The sequence below is a fragment of the Macrobrachium rosenbergii genome, chromosome 49 (genome assembly GCF_040412425.1).
Source record: "Macrobrachium rosenbergii isolate ZJJX-2024 chromosome 49, ASM4041242v1, whole genome shotgun sequence".
NCBI classification, from domain to species: domain Eukaryota; kingdom Metazoa; phylum Arthropoda; class Malacostraca; order Decapoda; family Palaemonidae; genus Macrobrachium; species Macrobrachium rosenbergii.
The window spans coordinates 32166106-32186105 of NC_089789.1; the positions used below are offsets into that span (position 1 = coordinate 32166106).

Consider the following 20000-nt stretch of genomic DNA (forward strand, 5'->3'; position numbering starts at 1 on the left):
GCAAGTTTTACTTCCAGTTTTATTAATGCCGGCAGCTACAGGACGCCTACTCTTTTCAGTAGAACTTATAGGTGGGAAAGGGTGCTGCATCTACTTGTATCAACATCCCAAATGGTCATCAACCAGTATGATGAAAAACCGCGAGATGAAAACACGTATAAAGCGGTTGTTTCGTATCTGTTCTAAAAACCTAGCACTGTGATTTAGATATAATTTTCAGTCGTATTTGCAGTTATTACAAAATAAAACGGGTAAAAGATATAGGTAACAATGAATATTTAAGAGAATCATAAAATATACCATTGGTGATCATATTTTATGCGGATCTGTCGTACACGTTTAAATAACCAGAAGGCAGTCCATTAAACAGAAGCATTTAGATGTTTTACCAGCCTCGCACGAGCAAAGGTGGGTGGGTAGGGGCTGTGGTGTTGTGTTGGTTGGGGTAGGGAGAGGGAGAGGGTCTCTGCGGGAAAACTTTCCCGAGGCTGGGTAAAACCAACATCCAAAACCATTGATGTTCCTGAGGCAAAAACAGCGGCAGAGATAAACAGATATAAACAGATACAAACACTTCCCTCTTTGAGAAAGAATAGGGTAAGGGCTGCTCGGTTATTGCTGTTTAATTAGCCGTTCTTTCTCAGCCGTTAAACTTTTTCTTCTTTCTAAGGAGAAGAGTGAAATCTTGAAAGAATAAGCTTCTATTTTGTGCAAAGGTTTCCAGTGAGGCCTTTCGCATTATCGTCACGTGATTATTCAACAACATTTTGTTGATCATTGCAAAATTGTGGCCCGTTTCATTCTGGAATTTTTGTGGCTTCTAAATTCATCTGGCTAAATTAATATTTATCAAATTATAATGTGGCATGTTGCAGGATTAAAAGGACTTTGTCATACACTTTCATTTTTTCCTACATAAAACACGAATGGCTACAATACTATACAATGTTAACTTGTTTAGAAATTTACATTACGCAGTGTTTGGAAAGCCCTCAATCAGGAAACTCTCAGCCGCGGCCCATGAAACTTTCAGCCACGGCCCTGTGGTGGCGTGGGTTGTTGGTAGGCCTACCCATAGCCGTGCCAGACGCACGATCATGGCTAAATTTAACTTTAAATAAAATAAAAACTACCGAGGCTAGAGGGCTGCAATTTGGTATGTTCGATGATTGGAGGATGAATGATCAACATACCATTTTGCAGCCCTCTAGCCTCAGTAATTTTTAAGATCTGAGGGCGGACAGAAAAAGTGCGGACGGACAGACAAATGGCCATGTCAATATTTTTTTTTCTTTTTTACAGAAAACTAAAAAGGAGTGGGCAAGCGCAGTTTGCCATATATTAACGTGACAATTCCCTTGAAGTTACGAACATTGCTGCGTCAGCGTGTATGCCCATGCATCCTGGCTAATCGTTAACCAACAGCGAATTAAAAAGGCGAGGCACAAACACCTCGATGCCGCTGAACGTTTTAAAAGTTCCTCAAAGCGGCAGTTTTAAACCTTTACGGGCGCAAACAGCTTCAGCGAACAACAACTCAGGTGTGCAACGGAACGATTAATCTGGAAGCAACTATTTCAGTTCTATCTTCATTTTTGAATCAGAGAGCATATTTCGTATCTTCCGTTTATTATCACTCTTTATTACCCACGAGCGCATAAGGTAAAACAATAAGTAATACAATAATAAGTAAAGTAATAAGTAAAGTTATGACATATACGTGGGAAATTGGATCTGATGTCTGTCTGTTACGTCAGTCTCAAATCCTCCCAGGAAATGGAATATTAATGGGAGAGTAATAAATTCGCTTCGCATGAATGATAAATGTATTTTCCCTTTGTTATCATCTGTTATTATCATCGTCGTTATTGCATGCTAGGGAAGTGAATAACTGAAAAGAAGGAAATTTAGTCTCACTTTTAATAACCTTTGTTAGTAATTGTTAGACTTTTTGCAGTCCATTTAGTTAAAAAAATGTATATATATAATTGTATTTAACCTCTGAAAATAAAAGTACGCCACTGTTCAAATGCGGAAGAAACTCATCATGAAGTAAGGGAGCACAATAAATAGAGAATAAATTAGTGGAGATGTTTAATCTGAAAGCCACCTCGTGAAGATTACGCTTTGAATTTCATCAAGATTGTATCTCACCTTAGTAACGTAATCTTCACTCATTTTAATTAATGAGATTTTTTCTATTTCACCTTCAAAAGGAAAAATGATATCTGATCTAGTGCGAAACAAACTATTCCAAGAAAAAAAAAAAAACAGGCAATGGATTGTAAATCTCACTATAGTCACATTTTATTTTAGTCAATTAAAATTGCTCCATTACACCTTGAAAAGGAAAAGTTACACCCGATTTAGTCCGAAACAAACACTTCCAAAAAAAAAAAAAAAAAAATCAAACAGTGAATGATTGTGAAGTTCAGTCTGAGAGTGAATGTCTTTGAATTTCAAAGGATGCCGCATCAGCGTGCAAGAGCATCCTGCATAATCGTCGCCCAGCAGCGATTAAAAGCAATGAGATGCAAACAAGAAGCTCCTGCAGGACATTACAAAAGTTCCTCGACGCAGGAATTTCAAAGATTCGCTGATGTAAACAAATTTGATCAAGAGAAACCTATCTGAGGATGTGTTCAAGCGATTCGGTGCTGAAAAGGAGAGAGCTTTTATTTCAAATTTGCTACATGCCAGTAGCGCACTTTAATTTGCAAAAATATAAAAAAAATAAAAAATTAAAAATATGCTACAGTCCTGAACCTGCATCAGATAATGGCATTCAATCTTCCTAGAAGCTGAATTACAAAGTATCCAACTTTCCTCTGTTATAGATCAGACATTATAGATCAGACACGCCTCCTGTCAAATGATCTGAATAATTGAAAACTCAGAACTATACGAATAATGAGAGTATCACATAGATAAAGGCATATATTTTCATTTTCACTATACTTTGGTCTTCTATATTATAAGGTTAAGAAGTATCCGATTGTGATTATCACCTACTGTGTCATTCGTTACTCAATGTCTTTTAAAAATACTTGGTACATGAAAAAAACTTTTCCTGGCTGCGATTTCGTAAAAACACACACACAAAAAAGATAAAACTTTTTTTTTTTTTACATTTAAGGGAGCCGATATTTCATAAGAATTAAGAGTCGCACTTTTAATTTACAGTTCAATGAACAGATTTTTCTTATCTGAAATCTGAAAAATAATTATCACGTTCCAAAAACTATATTTTTTAAAAAACATTTCAAAAGGTCAGGGTTCAGTTTTTTAATACTATGCCCGAAAAGAAACGGGAAGCCATCTAGATCGCCTTTTTATCTGTCTGTCTCATTTTTGTTCTATATTTGTAATCTGCAGATTTCAGCAGACCTCAACAGTGATATAATGGAATGGGGTGCAGGGAAGGTACCTTCATGGTGCAAACAAATATTTCATAATCAATAATCCAACTGCAGTAAAAACAGGAATAGAAACAAACATCCCATTCAACTGGTAAAATTTTTATCACGTAGAAGTTAAAACAACTTTTGTCTTCCAAAAGAAATAAATAAAATATTTTACTATGTTTCGAGATGTCTACTGAAGTCTTTTCTATAACTGTTAAATAATAACTGATGAAAATAGCGGCTAATATTCCGCTGAAACTTAGGGGACGATTTAACACTTAGCGCCCTAATACGCAAGTGGAATGTCAAGTTATTTTTAATTCATAGATATTAAAGCTCTCATGCTACTTGAGAGTAGTTTTCCGTAATAATGAAAGTCTACACGAACGCTTACATAAAATGTCTTTCTGTAAGTCTAAAAATACAAGAAATTTTACATGAGGAAGAACAAATGTTTTGAATAAATTTCTGAATAATTTAGCTTGTTGATAACGAAGATCACACGTGAGAAGACTTCGTAACCTAGAATATTTTTGTTACCTGAAATACCTTTTCCTGTACCTGATCAGCATACAACGTCCCGATTCCCTTGTCGTGATAGATTATTCAAATTTCCCTCTCCCCCCCACCCCCGCCTCTCTCTCTCACTCTCATCAGATATAAATAATCTATAGATAGAATATAGGGTTTCATATGAGTTTTATTATTAGGTTCAGTATTTTAGGCCTACGAGGAAGTAAAATGGTCAACGTCACTGAATAGGGCTCGCCTTCCATAGAAAAATCCCTCCACTCTTAGGATAAGTTTCCCAGATCTTCTGCCAGTTAACTTTCATTCAAGAGATTCCTGACGTTACATATCCTGAAATGAATACGTTCTTTAGACACTCTTAGAATAACTAATCAAAGCTGATTCAAAGCTTTTGATTTTAAGCTGGTCGTAAATTTTTTCTTGGTAAAGCATAGAAGCTAGTAATTCGTTAACAGGTGTATACATGCATGCAACATACATGCATACACACACCTACCCACACACACACATATATATATATATATAAGTATATATATATATACATACACACACACACATATATATATATGTGTGTGTGTGTATGTATATGTGTGTGTATAACGAAGGAGGTATGATTATCTTGGAAATCAAATTGTGCTTTATAAGGTACATGAGTTTTAATCCAAGGGATTTCAATATATTCAATGTAATCCTGAAAAAACAAATTTCCATTTTTATTACACTTTGGTCTTCTCTGTTCTAAATTTAAGTAGTAGACACTTGGGGTTATTACTTATTCACTCCATTATTACTCGTTGTCCCTCAAAAATACTAGATAATAAAAAAAACCTTTTCTGGCAGTGATTTCGTAGAAATAAAAGAAAAAAATTACTTTTAAATAAAGTTTTTAATAGCCGGTGCTTCATAAGAATTGGGAGTCACATTTTTAATTTGCAATTCAATGAAATATTTTTCTGATCTGAACTTTGAAAAATAACCGTCACGTTCCAGAAAAATACAATTTTTTTGTCAAGCATTTCAAAAGGTTTGGCTGACCAAAGAGACTCAGGACGCCATAGAGGACCCCTTGTTATAATTTATTCTTTATTTGTTATGAATCGATTTATTAATTGTATTCAAAATCAGACGATGAGATTACAGCATGTCGAAAATATTTTCGTAGATTTTAAGGTAATTTTTTTATCCCATTACAGTATTCCAGGTAGGCTACTGGTACCTCATATCAATATGTTGCTTTTTGTAAATGTTTCGCCCCGAACAAAATTTTAAAAGTAAACAATTATCCTTACTTTGGAAGATTAGAGCATGTGTGCCAAGGGTTGGATTTTGATCTTTATACTCTATTAGCCTAAGTCCCTTATAAACCAAGAGAATATAAGTTCATATACCACTTACATAAGACCATGAAAACAGTTAAACAAAACCACTGAATTACTGTGATGAATGCGTTAATTATGGAATCAATGAAGCACAGTAAAAACTGGTTGAAATACAAGATTAACAAATTATTCACATTGTCACGTTGGTGGGATTTTATGTCGTTACGATGTGGTATATGCGGTCGCCTTTGATACCTTTGGATCGTACTTGCTCAAAGAAGAGGACTTGCTTGCAGCCAAGAAGCTAATAATTTCAGTATAAATATTTAAAGCAAAAAAAATCAATGACCTGAAATTCTCACAATATTTCTGAGGTTAGAGTTATTTGTCATAATAACTTGCCAATTAGAAGCTAAATTACACATCTTTACGACTATCTCTAGGATTTGGTTCAATTCAGCAGTCTTGTTCTGGACAGTGACCATATATATCCAGGGCCCTGTCTTTAGACTGGTCTGGTATCATCGCCTAAGTATTTTCGGCTAGTAAATTCTAGCACTCACTTGGGAGCCAAAGCTAGATAGGAAAGGAATTGTCCATCAAACTAAAAATATCCCACTGCTTAGTACGTGTGTCTTACCACATGACGTCACCAACGCCACTCGATAGCAAGGGAGGTGGTTTTGACCAAGAAATCCTTAAAATAGGAGTCCATTCAACTGCACTTTTCCTTATATAATTTTTGGCCCTTCCATGTCTCTAAAGCTGTTTCAGTGGCATGGCGCGTAAGAACTTTCTTGCTGTAACCCCACATGTGTTGGTTCGAATTTCGCCACAGCGAGTGATAGCTTCTTCATTTATTCCCTACTTCGAATCAAGGGCTGTAGTGATATTCGTACTCAAGAAGCAGGAGGATATCAAGAGGTTAAGAAGAGAGATTTGTGGCTATAAAATACACGCATTCATAGACACACACAAACGCACACATATATATATATTATATATATATGTGGGTGTGTGTACGTATAAACAGGTATATATATATATATATATATATATATATATATATATATATATATATATATATATATATATATATATATATATACAGTATATATCCGGTAAAGCGTCCTATCTTAGAAGGCACAGGCGTCGGAGACAAATAAATCTATATAGACACCGGCTCGTATAGAATCTGCCGCCACATAAACCTTTACATAATCCTTATCAACGGAGAAGGCGCGAGCGCACGCCCTGCTTCCGGTATACTAAGGACTTTTCCTCTTCAGTATCTCTGCCATTCCGTCGATCCAGCGCTTTTTTCGGGTGTCCTTTAACGACTTCACAATACTCCCGGATTTTACCTTTTTCCCCCGACCTATTTTTTTCTCATCATTCTCTTTGAATGACAAAATCCCATCAAAACTTGTTGCTCTCTCTTTTGCTATTGATAATCTTCGTACCGGCTTTTGTAGCTCAACATTTTCATCCTTTCAAAAGGCTACATCGATGGTTCGTCTCAGATGCTCTCATATGGAATCTTCCTTTTATCCGCATTCAACAACTTTTCTTCTCCTTGAGGAGGTGACCCAGAAATCCATATTTTACACATTAACCCTTGCCTTTCTAGGAACTTGCTCCTCTACGTCGTTTTCAGAATGTCCACGATATTCCGTAACTCACCTGCGTTTAAATTCCTATTTTATCTTACTCACAATTCTCGAGGGCATTCATTTTCACAAATTCTACAATTTAAATATTATCTCTCTTCATATCCTTATATACATAAATCAGGCTTCCATTAACTGTTATCATCGTTCATTTTCAATATCTGCTTCCTCTCAGTCTTCATATAAACACGCTTTAGGTTTCTGTTCATTTCTCAAGACTCTTATATAACGCCATCGATTTTGTTATTTTACAGTCTTGAAGGCACTGTATACCGTTGTCTGGGACCTACTTTTACATCAAATCCCCTTTCCTCTCCTATAAGTTGTCAGTAAATCTTCTTTTCACCAAAAATAAAATTTCCTTGTAAAGGATAAGACCCACGCTGTATATCTGTATATCTCTAATACTTTCTTATTGCATTGAATTTAAATCCGTCACAACTTTTCCTAGGAAAGATCCAAGCTTCCTGTAACCAGCGAAACGCGCCAACTTTCCTTTACTGTCGTAAAGGTAAAAATGGTACAATCAGCTGTCGGCTAATTAAGACGATATGTGGCAATGGGGTTCATTGGACAGCAAGTAAATGAGACAACAATATTCAGAATGGCATTCTGAAACAGATGAGAGATATTATGTAGACGAAGAAGTGATGAAGAAGCGTAATAATGGACAATACGATGAATAAAAAGAAAAATGTAGAATCCAGGGAAATGCTTAGACAGAATGCGGATGAGAGATATGGGATGACAAACAGTCGTAACGAGGAGTGGTGAATGCAGTGAGAGATATTAGATAACGGATATGGGAAAGGCAGAGATGCGTCAATTGCACAAGTATCCTAAAGGGTTGTTGAATGGAATCCAGGTTAAAAAAAAGTTACAAGTAAAAAAAGTCACCGAAAAAAATCACAGGTAAAAAAGTCACAGACAAAAAAGTCACAGGTAAAAAAGTTAAAGGTAAAAATTCACAGAAAAAAAATCACACGTAAAAAGGTAACCGGTAAAAAGTCACAGGAAAAACGTAACAGGGAAAAAGTCACAGGAAGAAAAGTCGAAGGAAAAAAAGTCACTTTAATCTTTCCTTGATAGTGACCCACAAGGGTTTTACTCCGGTATGTATCCACCTTTGCGGCGTGTTGAGTACAAGCCCGTTAGGGATTACCGTAACAACATACACAGAAGACTGTAAATTAATGTGACTTTTTTTCCTTGCCAAAATTGTGACTTTTTTTCCTGTGACTTTATTACCGGCAAGAATGTCGAATCAACAGTAAACACAAAAGGTGAATATCTTTTAATGAGTTCAGGTCACCCGTTTGATATCGAAATTAGGAAACTAATCAAAAGTGGTATACCAAAAAATACCCAAGGCATTCAAATTAAAGCTGTTAGGTACTTATACCCAAAGTACTATTCTAATAGTCGTGCGTAGGAAAGCGATACAGTCTATAAAACATTAAAGATTTTATTAAACGTTAAGTTTTGAAGATTAATAAAATAAAAGACTCAAGTCTTTTTTAAAAAATAACCTTACTACAGTAAATTTCTGGGATGAAGCAAAACACAAAATGTTTATTTCAAGTCTGATTTGGCATGTCCGGTACCGTGTCACATCTGTACTACAAGGGACATCCGATCAATTACTACTTGGATTTCACAAGGATATATGACCGCAAGTGATTTCTACAAGGGTTGCTTTCAATATGTAATATGCTCTTCCATGTTTTATATCAGAGTAATAAGAGTACTGTTTTGTTATAACTGCAATGTAACAAAAAGTTCTTCGAACTAAAATGTATGTATGTATATACATACATACATACATACATACATACATACATACATATATATAATTATATATATATATATATATGATTATATTTGTATTTATATGTAAATATACGTACACACACACACACACACACAAACACAGAGAAATTTCAACTCTGTTGATATACTAACATGATGCTGAATTCAGTTGGATAATAACAATGCTTATATCATTTTGAAGCCAAAATCGACAAAAAAAAATACAAGAATGGGACATATATATGTATATATATACATACATATATATATATATATATATATATATATATATATATATATATATATATATATATATATACACATATAAATTAGAGATTCCAACTGGAAACTACACAAACATGTTTGTCCTGTGATGCTGAATTCAGTTGGATAATGATAATGCTCATACATATTATTTCGAAGCCAACATCGATAAAAAATGACAAGAACGGGATTCATTCATAAAACACCAAGGCTATGATTAAGCAGTAGGTTTTAAACGAACTCCTAAAATGTGTGTGCGCTCGTGCTAATAAAACTGTTTTCTATAACATGCCACATTTTTGAATGTGGAGTCACAAAGGGCACATTACTGTCAAATTCACAATACAGTACTCCGTGAATAACTTACAAACAAAGGGATTCGGTATATTTGTGATGTATAATTTCCTTGGTTGTATTTCCAAGGAATCGTGAATTCGATGTCATACATGTATAAAGATTAAAGACGAATGATTGAAGACATTTCAACAACAAGTAATTCATTCCTGTCCTGCGTGAAATGGTCGTTTGAATAATAGGCCAAGAGCGCGACAGTTACAATGTTAATAGGTAACAACCCTGTCTGCAGTCTTTACAGCCCAAAGTGTTCTCCGGCTCCGGTGACAATGCTGACGGCAGTTCGGTGGTTGCCGGCGACACGTATCATTTGATACTTCGTTCCTCCTCCTCGCTACGGTTATTTGTAAGGATTCAACATTTTTCTGTTCGAATTTCATATGCTTGTGATTGTTAATCGTTTCTGTATGTACAGTATATCTTTCTGTTTAGGTTTGGCTGTAATTTATTTACAATTATTGTTTATTTTTGCAGGTAATAAATGTCATGGGTTTTGTGATTCGAAATTTTCCATCCGCGCCTTCCCGACGTGATTGATTGGCCATGATTCAAGTAGCAGAAACATATCTATACCAATATTGTGAAAGGAAGGGCCATGGACTTGAGACGTCGCAGGATTTCGGTGATGTATTTTTTCGTCTGAATTAAAAGGCAAGTATCAGTTTTATATTTTAGTTTAAAAAAAAAAAAAACATAATGCAAGCTAGTCCTCCCCCCATCAGGGGCGGAGCCCCTGGTGGGGGGAAGGACGTCTCCTTTAACGGGCGGTGGACTTTGTCTACCGTTCGTTAGAGGGGGGCTTGCAATCCAGAACACACACATACACACACACACTTTACAAAAACACACAAAATATGAATGGAACTTTTTGTTGCCTTTATATAGGAGCTAAATTTTTTGCCAAGACTTATAAAGTTTGCATGACGTTAACCTATTGGCATTTGATATATTGTATTAGTTGAATTGTTCAGATTAAGTCAATAATAATCATAATTTTTGAAAGTAAGTTATTTCAGTGGATAAGTTGTTACTTGGATATATAAACTTAAATACGTTCCCCAGAGCTTTGCTTGACAGCCAAATCAGTTAGTCGGTTACAGTCTTGATAAGGTAGTTGTTAGATAGGTTTTATTTAGGAAAAAACCAGTCTTGTATAAGAAACGTTGTTTATTCCTGATTATTTTACAGGTAATGGACTTTAATTCAACGAAATGTAAAGGACGACACACACAACACTGAAGTTACTGAGCACAGCCCTGTTGCTCGTTTTTGTTCAGTAAACGATTATATACTCAAAATTTTGGCGAACATTTATTGGATGTTTTCGAGAACTACGGTTGGCGGAATCTTTGGAACGAAGAGTGTACAGAATAGTTTTGAGAAACTAGTAAATGGCAAATCTGGAAGAAATAGTTATTGGTAAGTCATTGTAAAAAACTGTAGATGGCAGTTTCAGGTAGAAATATTTATTGGTAAGCCGTTTTAAGATTTAAGTCCTTTTGGTGGAATTTGGGTATTTCAAGTGGAAGACGGTATAAAATGGGGCCAATATAGATATTTTTTTTTTATTAAATATATGTAATATTGTCGAATGGCGTATGTATTTTTTAAACCCTGGACATGTTTATCCTGGTTACTCGTCATAATCCAGTTGTATAATGATGCGGAAATTAAAAAGTGAATTGGGTAATATTGTACGTTTTTTTTTATGAATACCAATGTATCAGATGGTACTATGAGGTATCATATGAAATCATAAAGTAACAGGGTATAGTATACGAAGGTTATAATTTGCAGAAGTTCAGCGTTCAATAAGAAAATTAAACTTCAGTAGTTGTTTTGTAAAGCAGGAAAATGAGAGGCACTTAAATTAGTGGTGGATTATTGCTTAAACCCGAGGCTTTAACAAATAAGGGTCTTCTTAAAAAAACGGTATTTAAGCTGGAGTATAGAATTAATGAAATATAGAGGGTACGTCTTTGGACAATCAACAGGGTAACTGAGGAAACAAAGTAAGAGGGGAACCTGGATGGTTGATTCTGAAATGTAGCAGCGAGGTGATCCCTTATAGTAAGTACATTTCGTATACCGGGGACAGTATGAATATATATATATATATATATATATATATATATATATATAATATATATATATATATATATATATGAATACAGGGTTTAAATTGGAGAAAATTGAAAAGTAAAGGGGCACCAGAATTTTTTTTTTTTTTTTTCTGAAAGGAAGCATTGAGTTTGACCCCTTGTAGTAATCAGAGTGCATTTCAAGAACCGGGGACAGTATGAGTGCAGGGTTTAAACTTTGGAAACAAGAGTGCACCGGAATGTGTTACAATTTTGAAATGAAGCAGCGAGTTGATCCCTTATAATAAACAAGTTCATTTCATGAACCGGCGACAGAGTATGAATACATGGATGTAGGGATTAAACTAGGGAAGCTTTAAAAGTAAGAGGGGCACCAGAATATTTCATGAAATGGAGTGAATTGACCCCTTGTAAATAATCGTAAGTCCATGTCGTGAACCGGGGACGGTGTATGACCGAGTAGATTATTTGCACAACCACCTGTAAATCCATCGGTGCACCTCATGGGGTGCACTGTAGGCATTACTAAAGGTTCTTTGCAGCGTCCCTTCGGCCCCTGGTAGCAAACCTCTTTGTTTCCTTGCTATCAGCCCTCTCCTAACGTTGCTTCATAGCGCATTTGCGAGGTTTTCCCCCTGTAACATCTTTCAAACCACCTTACTGTCAATTTCCCTTTCATCACTGAATGACCTCGTAGGTCCTAGCAGTTGGACTTAGGCGTAAATTTTATTCTATTCTAAGGCTTTTGAAAGTTGAAGGTTTGATAAATTACGCCTTTTAACAAAGTGGTTTGAAGGACAGTTGGGTATATTGCAATTACGGGAAGTTAATGGTCAGGTTAAATCCTGTCTCCAATTTTCTTTACATGAAGTATCTGTGCACTGGTTAAAACTTTCTTTGCGTTCCCTTTTTTTTTTAACCTTTGGATTAATTAACAATGAATAGTAGTTCATTTATCCTTCTAAACTTTTGTGTTTTGGTAGAGGGAGTTACATGCAGCAAATGTATCAAGACAGTCCATACCAGGCGGAAGTAATGAGAATTTGCCTTCTTTATTGTGAAACATCATTGAATCTCCATTTCACTTCCAACTTGAAAGTGTAAACCATATATTTATGGACACCATGGCTACGTTAATCTTTGCAAAGTAAATAGACTTTTCTGGTTAGATGGGGCAACTGTGTGGTTTACTACATGTAGCTAATTTCATGTCTCGCCTGGCGACATTTCACGGGAAGTGATGGCTTATATGATCCAGTAACTTTGGAAGGTAATAGTTGAATAATGATTATTAAAAGATGCTCGGAGGAAAAGTCAGGTATGTATAGATAGCCGAAGATAAAGTTTCTTCGGATTAGAGAGTGACCCATTTGAAGGTTGAATAAGCTAACTGTCGACGTTTTAATTACACGGTACCTTGTCCATAAACTTTTTGTTTGGGAAAGGCTGGCGATATAAAGAGCAAAACATTTCTTTGTTCTGAACAAGGCAGCATGATACAAGTTAAGAGAGCTATGCGAAAGATAGTTTTCATCGTCTGAGGAACCTCCGTAAGGGGGTAGAGCCGTCAGTGCGCCTTCCGTGCTACACTGTAGGCGTTACTTGACGTTCTTTGCAGCGAACCTTCGGCCCCTAACGGCAACCTCTCGTTCCTTGCTATCTATCCCCTACTAACAATTGTTTCATAGTGCAATTGCGAGGTTTTCCTCTTGTTTCACCTTTCTACACTAAATTTCCCTTGCAGCGCTGAATGAAAAAATTAAATATACCTTAGTTTTACCAGACCACTGAGCTGATTAACAGCTCTCCTAGGGCTGGCCCGAAGGATTAGACTTATTTTACGTGCTAAGAACCAATTGGTTACTTAGCAACGGGATCTCACAGGTCCCAAAGCTAGGCCTTCGGCCTAAATTGTATATTCCATTCTATACAGATTTTGCATTTTTGATAATATGGCTATGAAATTTACTATTGTCTTTCGTGTCTTTCTGTAACCCTCATAGGTAATTTCTACCATTCTCTATTAGTTTTTTTTTTTTTTACTATTAGAGTTTTATTTTGACTCAACGTAGTTTGAATCTATCAAACAGATCATACAGATAAAAAAAATTTTGCCTGCAATGAATACGAAAATTATAATTTTGATGTAATAACTTTTTTCAGCTATTCATAATATTTGATGATGAAACAGCATCCAATATATTATGAGTTTCTCATAACACCTTTATCCTAAAAATTGTTGTAAATTACAAGCGTTCAGAAAATTGAAGGAAAATCTAAGAAAGCGCAAAAACGTACACGGACAAAAGAAAAAAAAAAAAAAACTGAAGCAAGTGAATACGCAATCGTCAACTTGCTGATGAAGGTGAACATGAAATTTTGTGAAAAATAATTATATGCAGACCAACTATCATTCAGCGCAACGCAGCCATTCAGGAACTGGTATTAATGATAATACTCGCACTATTATTTAAAGCTAAATACGTGTCATTATTCTGATTTCTGCTGCTGCTGTTGTTGTTGTTGTTGTTTACTCCAACGAGAAGATTATTAGGTGTCTACAACGGTACGCTTTATATCTCTCCGACGGGTTCAGAAAATTTGGAACGCAAACTCGTTAAAAGTAACGAATTTTTTTCTTCAATTTGTACGTTAAATATTCCAAAGCAAATCTTGCACTGCTCACGCAGCAAGCAAGTGCTCTTCTCTGATTACGCACGAGTCCAGAGGTATTAAAAAACGACAAAATATTCCTCGTTGAAACGCCATAAAATCCCACTAACGTGACATTGTGAATATTTTTGCAGTCTCGAATTTCAACCTGTTTTCACGGCATTTCATTGCATTATCTTTTTTTTTTTTTATGTTATGCAAAACATGTGGGTTTTTAATGAACCACATTAGCAATGTGGTTTTTCTTTAACTTTTCATTTTCATATGCAAGTGGTTATATACCAACTGATCTACTATCCTGCTGGACCATCAGAGGAAGTTATTGGAGTATATTTATCGAAATACAACGCCCATATATATATATATATATATATATATATATATATATATATATATATATATATATATATATATATATATATATATATAGGCACAGGATATGGAAGGTCATGGCGCATTACACGGTTTCTTTATTCACTAGCGACGTTTCGAGACAAAGTCCCATTAAATATTACATTAATCCAAAACGCGTTTAAAAAAGAATGCGTAAAACGTGATAGTAAAATTATAAACTACTAAAACTTTACTAAGTAAAATTACCGATTAAAGATCTCAAGGAATGAGGAAAACACCCGGCACAAGCGGAGCCATGCCGGTCCGTGTCAGGACGGTGGACAAGCCATGAAGAGGCAAAGAACTTAAACGAGGGTACTGAGGTGGTTTGGTTGTTTAGTGAAGGTACCAGTTTCTTAATTGCCAAACTTTCAAGAACGAGGAGGAGGCGCTCATATGGTGACGTCAGAATGACCTTAAGGTTATCATAATTTATGTCTGTTTTACAGACTATGGCGTGATTCCTGATATTTGATTTTTCTGGGCCGGACAGTTTGCTGCCAGTTCGGTTACTATACCTTAATGAGCACCGCATCTCACCTTGAGCAACCGGAGCGTACTTCTTATACAGGTCTGCTGATTACATCGTCAGCAATTAAGTAAATATACTACACCAGATTTCATCAAGGATGGCAACTTTTCTTTGTTTTAGGAGGCCACCGATAGTTCTAGGTTTCTTACAAGTGAATCTGACATTGTATTAATGATTGTCAATTTGAAAAACCTCAGCCAGTAATTTTTTTTAAATTGCAAATTAAAAATGCGACTCTTAATTCCGATGAAATACCTGATCATAATTACTTCGAAATATTTGCCGGTAAAAGTTTTCTCTTGTATCAATAGTTTATGAAGTACCGTACGGTTGCATAGGTAATAATCTCTATAGGAAAAAATATACTTCTTAAGCCTAAGATCAAGAACGCATTCCTTAACATCTGTATATGAGATTGAATATAAAATTTAGGTATTTAGGCCAAAGGCCAGGCGCTGAAACGGAAATTGCCAGGAAAAGGTTTGAAAGGTGTAACAGGAGGAAAACCTTGCAGTTGCACCATGAATCAATTGTTAGGAGAAGGTGGAAAGTAAGTTGGAAGAAACAGAATATGAAAGGACGTACAGTAAAAGGAACGAAAGTGGAGCCGAAGGTACGCTGCAAAGAACCTTAAGTAATGCCTACAATGAACCGCATGAGGTGCACTGACGGCTCTACCCGCCTACGGGGCATTCTTTCCCTCTAAATAACCTAATAAAACTTTCAAGTAATAAGTATAGATATGACATATATTGAGGAGTTTGGATCTTGAGTGTGATATATCAGTCTTTATTACCTTTAGGAGGTATATTATTAAAAGTGCAATAAATCCACTTAGTTATGAATGAAAATGTATTTTCCCTTCCGTTATCAAAGGGCTTTATTCTCAGTTATTTTTCAGCAATTTCTTTGCATTAATTGGACAATCAGGCCATTACCTTGCCACAGCTGCAATATACCGTCGAGTTCTTCAAACCAGGCGGTGAATAGCCTTATTTTCTCCAACGAACTGTGCATTAGTAACACTGCACCCAATTACATGTCACGAACATTTCCTAATTCTTTGCCATTGCTTCTCAGGAAAGTTATCGACATCTACACTGAGGCTGATCTTCAAATACCTCATCCACCAAGTACTTTGCAGAGAAAATTTGGGAACTTTCTTTATTTTCTCGTTACCCCGGCATCTTAAGCCAAAACTGCTCTATGCCGAAGCTCACACCAAGGTAAGTTTGTTTTGTAGTTGCGAGTCAGTCTGGAGATTTCTATTTAGAGTATCTTTGATATAAGTTTAATTTCATTAAGCATCTGCCATCATTATCATTGGTGTATTTTTCGTCGCACTTTAGTGTAAGGTGTTTATTTTACAGAGCCACAGTGTTATATGACCCACTATTACTGATCATTATGTTACTTAAACCGTAACACGGCAAAACATTTTTCCTAGGAGTAGCATTAGAGTTAACTTGTGATATATATATATATATATATATATATATATATATATATATATATATATACACATATATATATGTATATATACACATATACATATATATATATATATATATATATATATATATATATATATATACTGTATATATTTATAAATGTGAGTGCTCTCGCGTGCGCGTATTTACCAGTGTAAAAATATATTCATCAACGTCGTCATTATTTTGGTGTATTTCTCTATACACTTTATTTTCGTGAAAAGTCATCCTGTGCGGTGAAACCTTGCTACGCAAGTTAATGGCCATTTGGCTTGTTCTGTAAGAATGAGCTCACATCATGAATAATAATGAATATACCCTCGGAACTGCATACATAAAACTCCTCTCTCTCTCTCTCTCTCTCTCTCTCTCTCTCTCTCTCTCTCTCTCTCTCTCTCTCTCTTCTTCTTCTTCTTCTTCTTCTTCTTCTTCTTCTTCTTCTTCTTCTTCTTTTCTTCTTCTTCTTCTTCCCAAAAAGTATTACTTAGTCACTTGCAAGTTTGTGCTTTCAGCAAAGATCATTTGCTCTTATTCATCCCGAAATGTTTATACGAGTCTTTATAAGTTGGTGATAACGCAAAACCCGTATCTTTTACACCTACACTACAGCATTTGGCTGGAGAGGAGTTAAACCGATTTTAGCTGTGAATTACGAAATTTCGCACCGTAATTGAATTTTTGCAGAGTGTTGAGACTGATGCCAAAAATCTGTAAAGAAATATATGTGCATATAAAGATTTGTTTACTAACTGTGAGGATTCGTACCGTGACTGAATTTCTTGAAAGTATTGCGACATATTCTGAAAATGTTTTGAGACATTTTGTCTCCTTTTCTGTAAGGATATTGTGACAGGCAACAGAGGTGAAACGAACGTAGGTGTCAGATAACTGTCATAAAATAATTGTGTTGAAATCATTTTATTAACTTTCGTGTGTGTAATCATATTTATGATGATTATTTCGGTACCTAGTTTCTTTGCGTTTCGTTTACGTTATAAGAGGGAATTCTATGACCAAATCTTTGTTATCCACACTGTATTGGAGACAGGACCAATCGTATGGTTATGAAGGACTTCATGTAGAATAAAAACAAACATAACTCAGTCCTTCAGCGAGAGAAATGTTAAAAGACTTCACACAACATATGAAAAAAAAAAAAATACACTCTAGGGCGCAACACAGCACGACTGCGAACTGCACTAGTTGTAATAGCTGTCTGTTAAAATATATGGCGCAGACTGCTGAATAAATAGAGAAAGTATTCACCAGCATAAATGCTATGTACCAACGACAAATGTTTCAACGTTACATTTTTCTCATGCCTGAAAATTTAACAATATGAACAACAACTAACTGAAAATTTTCAAGCAAATCTATCTCACTAAACGAAGGGTCCATAATGGAGAAGGAGTAGCAAAAATATTTCTTTGGCTTTTGATGATAGCGAAATAAAACATTCTATCGAAAAGACAAAAAATTAAGTTGAAACTTAGAAATTTTTCGTAAGGTTGCCTGTTAGACACTACCAGACGAACTCTGGTTGAGAGAAAAGCAATTTGCTGTTATAGGTTTTGTTAAAATTCTAGTTTTTGCAACAAAAACATCTAGTGAATTGACTGGCAACTTTAAGGGAAACGTGACTAGCATGACAAAATAGACAATTTCATAATAAAAGTTCAATAAATTTGGGGTGCCCTTAGGGGAAAACATGGTCCTTTGCTCTCAGCATCAGAGAATACAAGAAATGTCTATAGAAAGAAAGGGGAGGCATTTTCGTTAAGAGCTATGTCTCCCCTCTGTTTTGACATTTACATAGAGAACCGAGTCTCCCCTCTGCCTCAACATTGACCTCGGGTTCTAGGTGGCCCCTCTGCTTTAACATTTACACACAGAACTTGGTATTCGCCCGTCCTTGACGTTTACACAGAGAACTGTATCTCCCCTATGATTTGACGTTTATATAGAGAACTTGGTTCTCCCTTCCTTGACGTTCACTTACTGAAATGGGTCTCCCCTCTACCTTGACATTTGCATAGAGAACTTAGTCTCCCCTCTGCCCTGACATTTGCTTAGAGAAGCAAGTCTCTCTTCTGCCTTGGCATTTACGTAGTGAACTTAGTCTCCTCTCTGTCTTGACATATACACTGAAAGCTAAGTCTCCCCTCTATCTTGATATTTGCTTAGAGAACCAAGTCTCCTTTCTGCCTTGACATTTGCAAAGAGAACTAAGTCTCCTCTCTGCCTTGACATTTGCATAGAGAACTAAGTTTCCCCTCTACCTTGACATTTGCTTAGAGAACTAAGTCTCTCCTCTGCCTTGACAATTACGTAGTTAACTTAGTCTCCCCTCTGCCTTGACATTTACTTAGGGAACTAAGTCTCACCTCTACTCTGACATTCACATAAAGAATTAAGTCCCCTTACTTCCCAAGTCTCCCCTGTACCTCTGCATCTACTGGGAATTTAATGTTGAAAATGTCTTTCCACGATTATTAAAAAAAAAAAGAAATAAGTAAGATTTTCTAATCCTGCTCGTCAAGCAAACATGATAATTATTCAATTACATAATCAAACTTAAATCATAAAGTTATTGATATAGAATCCATGTCCAGCAGTTCATATTCGTAGTCATTAATACTGATGAAAATTGTGTTAACTAAATTTTTGATCAATTGATGATATAAATTGTACCAAAACAATCATGATGTAATATTCGTTTTGTTTACTAGACTAGTCTGGACGTTTACTAGTAGTTATTCATACCAGTTATACAACTAGTACCGATGAAAGTGGATTTTTGATAACGACTAATTGATATGAATAAATTTACTTTTTCTTTGTCGTTTTAGTTCACTAATTGTTAACATTATAAACATCACAATATATGCTCGTATATGAGAGGACTAATATTCTTATGAAAAGATTAATGTGATAAACGTAGTGCATGGATTTGCACTTAACCATACTTTTTTTATTTTGCACTTTTTTTTATTTTGCGATGAAATTAAACATTTGCTTCCTGTAAGGTAAGTTGGACTAGTAACTATCACTAAGTGAAGATTAGGACAACAATCCATGTCTCCAATTTTTCTCTTAGGATTCATTTTCTCCATTTTTTGTGGTAAGCCGAAAATGGTTACTTGTCGAGGGGGTACCAATCACTGTTAGTATTTAGAAGCTCAAATAACTATCATTTATTGTACATATGCACTTCCACATATACACACATTATGTATGTATGTATATATATGTATGTATATATATATATATATATATATATATATATATATATATATATATATATATATATATATATATATGTATACACAAATAAATACATATATATATATATATATATATATATATATATATATATATATATATATATATATATATATATATATATGCATAAGTAGCTGACCAACCCAGCGCTGTCCAGGAAAATTCTGAAGAACTCAG

General features: G+C 35.2%; 2 long non-coding RNA genes across 2 annotated transcripts in view; one reads left to right on the forward strand and one right to left on the reverse strand.

Moving 5' to 3' along the window:
- The window catches only part of LOC136832245 (uncharacterized), a 56111-nt gene that overhangs the window by 30089 nt on the left and 6022 nt on the right, over nt 1-20000 (reverse strand). The window lies entirely within an intron of this gene.
- On the forward strand, nt 9574-11041 carry LOC136832427 (uncharacterized). The gene is made up of 3 exons (XR_010851196.1): nt 9574-9697; nt 9826-10002; nt 10540-11041. It is a non-coding gene; the product is annotated as an uncharacterized lncRNA (long non-coding RNA).